The following is a 10100-nucleotide window of genomic DNA, read 5'->3' as shown; positions in this document are numbered from 1 at the left end:
CTTGGGTCAGCAAAAACTAGGACTGGAGCATGAGTTAGGCAAGTAATGATTTCTCGAAAAGCCCTTTCACATCTCTCATCCCACCGTGGCCCAAATGGTGCAAAGGGGCCATAGTGTCTCTGCACAGGAGGCTTTGGGGACCTCCCCTTATTCTTGGACTTAGATTTGTTCTTGCTGGACTGATGTCCCCTGGTAAGATCATTCAGAGGCTTTACAATCGTAGCATAGTTTTTCACAAATCTGCGGTAGTAGCCACTAAATCCAAGAAAGGTCTTGAGTTCTCTGTAGTTACTTGGACGTGGCCATGTAGTGAGTGCTTCTATTTTATCAGGATCAGTGCTCACACCCTCTTGGGACACAATGTGACCCACATACTTCACTGAGGTTCTGCAGAACTGGCATTTGTCAATTGAAAGCTTCAGACCATGATCCTCCAACCTATCAAGCACTTTAAGAAGTCTTTCTTCATGCTCCTCTAAGGTTCTTCCAAACACAATCAGGTCATCCAAATAAACTAACACTTGCAGTAAATTCATGTCTCCCACAACTTTCTCCATGAGACGTTGAAAGGTGGCAGGTGCTCCAGAAATCCCTTGGGGCATGCGTTCGAACTGATAAAACCCTAATGGGCAGATGAAGGCTGTCTTCTCCTTATCTTCTTCTCCCAGAGGGATCTGGTAGTATCCACTTCGAAGATCCAACACAGAGAACCACTGGCTTCCCAGCAAACAGTCTAAGGCATCTTGCACTCGAGGCATAGTGTACTGGTCGACCACAGTACGGCTGTTTAGGGTGCGGTAGTCAATATACATCCTGATTTTCCCATTCTTTTTACGGACTACCACAATGGGTGATGCGTATGGGCTGCGGGACTCTGTAGTGATGCCATTCGCAGCCAGCTCCTGAAGATGATGTCGCACATCTTCCATCTCAGAGAGAGCAATCTTCCTAGATATCTCCCTGAAAGGTCGAGGGTCATGTACTCTGATATTGTGCTCTACTCCTTTTGCACATCCCACATCCCACTCATGCAGTGAGAACACCTTGGATCTTTCACAAAGTTTCTTCCTCAGGTGATCTTTCCAGTCCTCGGACACTGGTGAATCTCCAAAGTCAAACTTTGCTGGGTCTATTGTCGGAACTTGAGTTTCACACTGGGGTTTTACAATCGACTCAGGCTCAAAGAGGTCTGCTATCTTTTGTCCTTGCTTCACAACAACATCACGACTCGTTTCATTAGCAATCAGTATAGTCACCCTTTCCTGGGCTTCAGCAGGTAGGGTTATGACTCCACTAGGGACCAGCACTCCTTCAGGGAGCTCTCCTCCCATCGGCTGCTCTATCATTGCTAACGTCCGTTTACTGCCTTTCAGACAGGTACTCATGACAAGCACTTCTTGCTCCATCCTTGCAGGCACTACTAAGGGGGTCGTGCCCGCGTACTTCAGTGCCCCAAGCGGTAGCTCAGATGTGTCCCTTTTAGCGCTCTCAATTTTCCTATAGGCTTCAGCACAAAGCGTATGGATCATCAGGGTATTCAGGTATTGGTCCCCAGCCCGCCTTCTGTAGTAATCCACGAGTACCTTGAAGAGACTGGAGTTGGTCCCTATCAGCACAGACACATCAGAAGTCCCTTTAGGGTCAGGGCATATTAAGGCAGCTGTGTCTACCTCTTCTCTTACCCCAGCAACCTCCTCTGGGAATTCCAGGTGCACTATGACATACCCTTGGTAGGGGTATTCATCCATGCTGAGGCCACACAGGCCAAGGCCAGTCAGTGGCTGTATAGGCAGGTGACTAAGCATCTGTTGGTAGAATGACTGAAATATAATAGTCACTTGAGATCCAGTGTCAAGCACTCTTTACACTCCACCCCTTCGATCCTCACCGTGACCTCTACTCGAGGCCCTATCAGTCCTGCGGGGATCCCAGCTGGACAGTCTTTTCTGGGGGAATCTTCAAATCCTACAGACCTGGGGGGTCCCCGTCCCCAGACCCTCTGGCAGCTACCGGATCTCTCCCAACTGATCCTCAGCTTTCCATACACTAAGGAGGGGTTTTCTTCATTATGGCACTTGGCAGCACTGTGTCCATCCTGACCACATCGGTAGCAGAAGAATTGACCTTTCCCCCTTCACCTGGGGGGATGGTGGCTCTAAGTGCGGGCTTCTCAATCGCCACAGTTTGAGGCTTCTTATTCCTGGAAGTCTTAACTCGGTCAACGGTACTTTGCAGCTCAGCTATCCGTTCCGTCAGGACCTGCATTTGTTGGGCAAGTTCCTCTCTGGTGCTCACCATCAGTACACTGGCCATTTGCAGTGGTGTTGTGCTGGTTGGCTCCGATGTTTGGACTTCCCAAAACTCACTGGCAGCCTGCCTTTCTTCCTCCTCTCTGACCTCTTTTATCAGCTGGGAGTAACTTGGGGGATGTTCCCGTCGTTCTCTTAGCTGGAGATGAAGTAGAATCGGGTTCTGATACTGAGTTCCTCTTACAATTTGAGCCAGTCTGGTCTGATCCATCTGCTCAGCAGTCACTGCTCCCCTCATGACAGCTCTCTGAAGCAGTCTCTCCAGTCTCTGTATGTAGGCTGAAGCCTTCTCGCCCTTTTGTTGTCGGGAATTAAGGAACTTACAGTAGCTGTCTTCAGGGCCCTCTACACTCCCAAAGTTGTGTTCAAGGGCCTCTAGACAGTCCTTCACACTGACCCCAGGGTCAATGAGCTTCAGGGTGCGAATCACATCTAATGCTGGGCCGCCAAGGCTCTCTATAAGGCATCTTCGCTTTTCTGCATCTGGTACGGCCCACTCTTGCAGCATTTCAGTGGTATGCTCTAACCAGGGTTCAAACTCCTCTTCCCCAGCAAATAATCTTAACTTACGACAAGAGTCTGACTCAGCATGGGGCAGCACAACCTTTTCCAATGTTTGCCCCAGAGCTTTTGTCCAATCATCAGCCGAGGCTGCAGCCTCTGAGCTAGAAGCTGCTGAGCCAGGGCCCAACAAACCTGACATATTAGCCATTATACAAACAGTAATTTCCTCAAAATATAAGCACAAACAAAAAAATATATAAATTGTTTCCCAATGTAGTGGATCACTCAACAGGTGCTTGTGAGGGGTACTGACCCAGGCGATCCCAGACGAGCCCCCAAAAATGTAACCCTTCTGCCCGTCAGAGTTGGCAGCAACAAGGGCCGGGTTCAATATCTAGGGGATCCATTCCAATAACACAATGCAAACCGGCTCGAGCCCCCACCCAGTGACCTGGGACAAATATATACCACCCCCGCTGGGCGCCTCCAAGAGGCAATACTTCCCCTCTCGCAAGCACAGAGTCTGAGTGTAGCAAAAGCCTTTTAATAACAGAGAGAAACAATGTGGCATTATGTTGGGGAAACACCACCAACAGGATTCATAACACAACCCATGAGCAAAAAAAAACCCACCCCAAGCAAATTGGGGCATGCCCCTTTCCCTTTAGTTCTTGAGTCCAGCAACCCCAAATCACCCAAAGTCCCAAAAGTCCAATGACCCAAAAGTCTCTGTCCCTGGTCAGGGCAGCCCCAGAGTTCAAAAGTGTATCTGCGGAGCTTTACCTCCCAAGCTGGGTGGAGATGGGATGGGGGTAAGAGGCACCTTACGTGATCTGAAGCTGACCGCCCCATAGCTCCATAGCTGCGGTCCGCTCCGCCAGCCGCCCCATGAACTCCTTCGCTCAGCTGCGCTCCGCTCCGCCAGACGCCCCACGAACTCCTTCGCTCAGCTCCACGGCCCACAAGCAGCTCCTGCCATCCACAAACTGCTCCGCGTGGAACTGCTTCACCAGCCAGTCCACAAGGCACTCCAGCCGTCCCGCAAACTGCTCCACAATATATCTTCAGGCTCCCCCACTACTTAACACAACACTCAGTGATTTCAGCTTGTAGTGGGGGAGCCCCAGTGCTGGTGCACTGTTAACCCAAAGTGAGCTCAGCAGCCTATAACTAGACTTCTAATGAAATCAAAATTAGCTCTGATATTCTACAGTGGAGAGAGGAGGAAGTGCAATTAGCATGTAAGGCCCTCACCAAGGGGCTCATGCCACCAAGTATTAATACTTGTCCCCAGCCTCTCTCTCTTCACAGAGTTTTGGAACCCATAACCCTTGCCTAGCGAGTGCTACTTAGTTGATGGTGAATCCCTCCATCATAACAAAAGGCCACGTACAGTTCCAAGCACAGTTCCCATAATCAGGGTAAATAACAATTTATTCTTCCTGCCCCAATAACAGAGACACTGGGGATCCCACAGCAGCCAAAGTGACCATTTGGGCAGCTATGGTCTCATTCTAGGCGGGGTGGGTGTGCCTATGCAAATGAGATTGGCCCCTGAAGTTCTTTTCCACAACTTGCCACACCTCACCACCAGATGTCAGGGTGGAGCTCATCCTGACACTGCTTACATCTACAATTTCATAACTTGCTGGAGATCTCTTATGTCTTGGTCTTTTAACCCAGCTAATCATTAACTGCTAGAAAATATCTAACATCGAAGTAATGTTATGTTATAAATGATTTATATTGAAAAGGGGCATAGGTTAAAAATCATATATTTAAAAAAAAATCAAATGCCCTTTTCCATGTAACTAATATTTTGGATGATTAAAAGTGAAATAATTTTAAACAATCTAAATTGCTATTCCCAGTCAATACTGTTCGCTCACTTTTTGTACTTCACTTTGAAGAATGAAAATTAGTCAACCCTTCTAACAGCTTACTGATGGATGGATGACTTGGGACATCAGAGGTATATCTTCTGCTTCAATTCCATGAATATCTCATTGGACAGTGGGATTGTGACATCAGAGGTAAGTCAGCAAACCATCACTCTTCTCTCCTTTTGTCTAACTCTCCCCAGTGAGATTGTGATATCAGAGATAACAAGACAACATCTTCCTTTCTCTTCTCTTTTCCATATTCTTTATCCTTCTCTAGCTCTTCCCTTAATACAGTTGCACTGTGATGTCCAGCCTGCCTCATTTGCCTGCTTCTTCCACAACCATCTCAGGGCTTTCTTCCATAGACCTCTCTTGGCATGGATTGCCCTTCCTGAGGTTAAGCCAAGCCACTTTTCCTAATTTAGATTTAGTCTTCCTCATTCTGTCAGAAAAAAAAAAAAAATTGTTCCAGCATGCTGTGCAATAGTTTTACTGAGCAACTGCATAATCATACTGATGATGTCCCCAATCACCAAGTCAGTGCATAAAGGTCACCAAAGAGTAAATAGTAAGTTTTGGTCTTTACCAACTTGGATCTGATTTTAAATAGTTGCCTAGAGATGCCATTCTGCCCTTTTTGAAAAAAGAAGTGTATAAGGTTAAACTGTTGTCTGTCTGCATGTGCTCTGCTGGCAGTTGGGTTCAGAAACTTTGGGTCGTAGAATCATAGACTTTAAGGTCAGAAGGAACCATTATGATCATCTAGTCTGACCTCCTGTACAATGCAGGTCACAGAATCTCACCCATCCACTCCTGTAACAAACCCCTAACCTATGTCTGAGCTATTGAAGTCCTCAAATCATGGTTTAAAGACTTTGAGGTGCAGAGAATCCTCCAACAAGTGACCAGTGCCCCATGCTGCAGAGGAAGGTGAAAAAAACCCAGGGCCTCTTCCAGTCTGCCCTAGAGGAAAATTCCTTCCCGATCCCAAATATGGCAATCAGCTAGACCCTGAACACGTGGGCAAGACTCACCAGCCAGACACCCAGGAAATAATTCTCTGTAATAACTCAGATCCCACCCAATCTAACATCCCATCACAGGCCATTGGGTATATCTACCGCTAATAGTTGAAGATCAATTAATTGCCAAAATTAGGCTATCCCATCATATCATCCCTTCCATAAACTTATCAAGCTTAGTCTTGAAGCCAGATATGTATTTTGCCCCCACTGCTTCCCTTGGAAGGCTGTTCCAGAACTTCACATGCTGTTCTCCTAGGAATAAGTCCATGGGAGCGTAAAACATGCCCCAATCTCTGATTTAGCACCCACAGAATTAAAGGGACAATTTAGCCTTTGGGGAAGGATTTGGGTCAGGGCAAGGGAAAATGGGTGCCTGTAAAATCAATAGATCCATTAGAACAGTGATACTCAGACTGAAGCTCCAGAGCTGCAAGTGGATCTTTTGTGTGTCTCTTTGCTCCTTGCAGCACATGATATTAAAACACTGTGTGATTGGCTAATAATTAAATCAGGATGCTTTTACTATGTTTTAACCAATTGTAGCTGATAAAATAATAATACTTGGTCAGTCATTTTGCTGTGAGAATTGTATATATAAATAGTAAATGAAACAATGAATTCACTCCACTATGACTCTTTTGGTTGATTGCTAATTTGGCTCCTGAACCACTGAGATCTGACAGGCTTCAGAGTAGCAGCCATGTTAGTCCATATCCGCAAAAAGTAAAGGAGTACTTTTGGCACCTTAGAGACTAACAAATTTATCTGAGCATAAGCCATATTAGAACTACTGAGAAATCTATGCAGACCCACCAGGATCTTAGCCCATCCCTGTAGTAGGCCACGTAGGGCCAGAATTCCCTTCCCTCTAGCAGTAAATAGCTGTTAAACTGTAAAAAGAAAAGGAGTACTTGTGGCACCTTAGAGACTAACCAATTTATTTGAGCATAAGCTTTCGTGAGCTACAGCTTACTTCCAATGAAGTGAGCTGTAGCTCACGAAAGCTTATGCTCAAATAAATTGGTTAGTCTCTAAGGTGCCACAAGTACTCCTTTTCTTTTTGCAAATACAGACTAACACGGCTGTTACTCTGACACCTGTTAAACTGTGTTCTCGTTGGCTGACTCCTGCACTCTACTCTCTTCTTAGAGAGTGGTTTCAGACAAAGAAGAGAATCACACAGAGACAATTCCTATGTACATTTCTGCTGGAAAATCCATGTCCTACAAAGGGTAGCACGTTATGTCCATTCCCTTTTAGACCTCATAGATCTTGTGCAAACCAGTTTAGGAGGCAGGGGGCACATGTTTTGGAGAGACAGATTACACTCTTTTTACACCATGAAGGCTTTTCTCTCCCTTTTTACTCCCTTCCACATCCTGTAACAGCAAGAATCATATGGCTCTTTATTTTAATATACATTACATTTTACTACTGCTCATAAGTGCTTACCTTTTTTAACTTTCTTGGGGCTGAGAAAAATGGATATAGTGTTTTAAGTAATATGAAATCTAGTGGAACAACATTGTGTGTCACAGATTAAAACCAAGTAATATTTATCTCTATTTTTAATCCCATTCATTGCTGTTTGTATCCAAATTCTCCAATAAATGTCCCAAATCTGTATGATACAGTACATCTGTCCTGTCTCTGTTACCATTTGCATTTGAATAGCTGAATTAGTTGAAAGATAAGTAAAATCACCTGCCAATTGACTACACATCTATAGAGACCTGAGAATGCTAGTAATTACCTCTACAGTGTGGGATAAATTACGCTTAAATAGTGTGCTCTAGATATTTTGCAGGTGAAAAAATAGATATAAGTTTTTGTAAATGCAGTGCCAAAATCTCCCACACCCTGTTTTTAAGCTATTCCATTGCAAGGGCAGAACACATAGTTCTGTGTTAGAACACTTTTTGAAGGATAACAGGATTCTGGCAGAACAATCCTTTAATGCAGAGGCTACTCTCAGTTATAATAATAATAATTAATAATTAATAATAAATATAAATATAATTAGTAAAGCACACATTCTTCCATTTCTTGGGTCTTTAATGTGAAGATCTCAAAACAGAATCTGGCTCAATAGACTAGCATTCAACTTGATTCAAATGGACAATTGATTTGTTTCTTTTGTTACTGTGCTCTCCCAAACACACACACGCACTCGTTCTTTGGTGAAGGCACACCGATTGTGGAACTCTGCCATCCTAAGTGAAAATCTACTCTTTATCGTTCGTGAACCGGAAAATGCTGTCTGATGTAAGGCCATAAAACACATTTGATTTTTCCAAATGTTGAAGATCCTCAGGGAATGGATGGCGAGGATCCCCTGGGGGACTAACTTGAAGGGGAAAGGAGTCCAGGAGAGCTGGCTGTATTTCAAGGAATCCCTGTTGCGGTTACAGGGACAAACCATCCCGATGAGTCGAAAGAATAGTAAATATGGCAGGTGACCAGCTTGGCTTAATGGTGAAATCCTAGCGGATCTTAAACATAAAAAAGAAGCTTACAAGAAGTGGAAGGTTGGACATATGACCAGGGAAGAGTATAAAAATATTGCTCAGGCATGTAGGAATGATATCAGGAGGGCCAAATTGCACCTGGAGCTGAAGCTAGCGAGAGATGTTAAGAGTAACAAGAAGGGTTTCTTCAGGTATGTTGGCAACAAGAAGAAAGCCAAGGAAAGTGTGGGCCCCTTATTGAATGAGGGAGGCAACCTAGTGACAGAGGATGTGGAAAAAGCTAATGTACTCAATGCTTTTTTTGCCTCTGTTTTCACTAACAAGGTCAGCTCCCAGACTGCTGCGCTGGGCATCACAAAATGGGGAAGAGATGGCCAGCCCTCTGTGGAGATAGAGGTGGTTAGGGACTATTTAGAAAAGCTGGACGTGCACAAGTCCATGGGGCCGGACGAGTTGCATCCGAGAGTGCTGAAGGAATTGGCGGCTGTGATTGCAGAGCCATTGGCCATTATCTTTGAAAACTCGTGGCGAACGGGGGAAGTCCCGGATGACTGGAAAAAGGCTAATGTAGTGCCAATCTTTAAAAAAGGGAAGAAGGAGGATCCTGGGAACTACAGGCCAGTCAGCCTCACCTCAGTCCCTGGAAAAATCATGGAGCAGGTCCTCAAAGAATCAATCCTGAAGCACTTGCATGAGAGGAAAGTGATCAGGAACAGCCAGCATGGATTCACCAAGGGAAGGTCATGCCTGACTAATCTAATCGCCTTTTATGATGAGATTACTGGTTCTGTGGATGAAGGGAAAGCAGTGGATGTATTGTTTCTTGACTTTAGCAAAGCTTTTGACACGGTCTCCCACAGTATTCTTGTCAGCAAGTTAAGGAAGTATGGGCTGGATGAATGCACTATAAGGTGGGTAGAAAGCTGGCTAGATTGTCGGGCTTAACGGGTAGTGATCAATGGCTCCATGTCTAGTTGGCAGCCGGTATCAAGTGGAGTGCCCCAAGGGTCGGTCCTGGGGCCGGTTTTGTTCAATATCTTCATAAATGATCTGGAGGATGGTGTGGATTGCACTCTCAGCAAATTTGCGGATGATACTAAACTGGGAGGAGTGGTAGATACGCTGGAGGGGAGGGATAGGATACAGAAGGACCTAGACAAATTGGAGGATTGGGCCAAAAGAAATCTGATGAGGTTCAATAAGGATAAGTGCAGGGTCCTGCACTTAGGACGGAAGAACCCAATGCACCGCTACAGACTAGGGACCGAAGGGCTAGGCAGCAGTTCTGCGGAAAAGGACCTAGGGGTGACAGTGGACGAGAAGCTGGATATGAGTCAGCAGTGTGCCCTTGTTGCCAAGAAGGCCAATGGCATTTTGGGATGTATAAGTAGGGGCATAGCGAGCAGATCGAGGGACGTGATCGTTCCCCTCTATTCGACATTGGTGAGGCCTCATCTGGAGTACTGTGTCCAGTTTTGGGCCCCACACTACAAGAAGGATGTGGATAAATTGGAGAGAGTCCAGCGAAGGGCAACAAAAATGATTAGGGGTCTAGAACACATGACTTATGAGGAGAGGCTGAGGGAGCTGGGATTGTTTAGCCTGCAGAAGAGAAGAATGAGGGGGGATTTGATAGCTGCTTTCAACTACCTGAAAGGGGGTTCCAAAGAGGATGGCTCTAGACTGTTCTCAATGGTAGCAGATGACAGAACGAGGAGTAATGGTCTCAAGTTGCAGTGGGGGAGGTTTAGATTGGATATTAGGAAAAACTTTTTCACTAAGAGGGTGGTGAAATACTGGAATGCGTTACCTAGGGAGGTGGTAGAATCTCCTTCCTTAGAAGTTTTTAAGGTCAGGCTTGACAAAGCCCTGGCTGGGATGATTTAACTGGGAATTGGTCCTGCTTCAAGC

This window comes from Eretmochelys imbricata, chromosome 4, assembly GCF_965152235.1.
Source record: "Eretmochelys imbricata isolate rEreImb1 chromosome 4, rEreImb1.hap1, whole genome shotgun sequence".
Lineage (NCBI taxonomy): Eukaryota > Metazoa > Chordata > Testudines > Cheloniidae > Eretmochelys > Eretmochelys imbricata.
Note: the sequence above shows the minus strand (reverse complement) of the source record.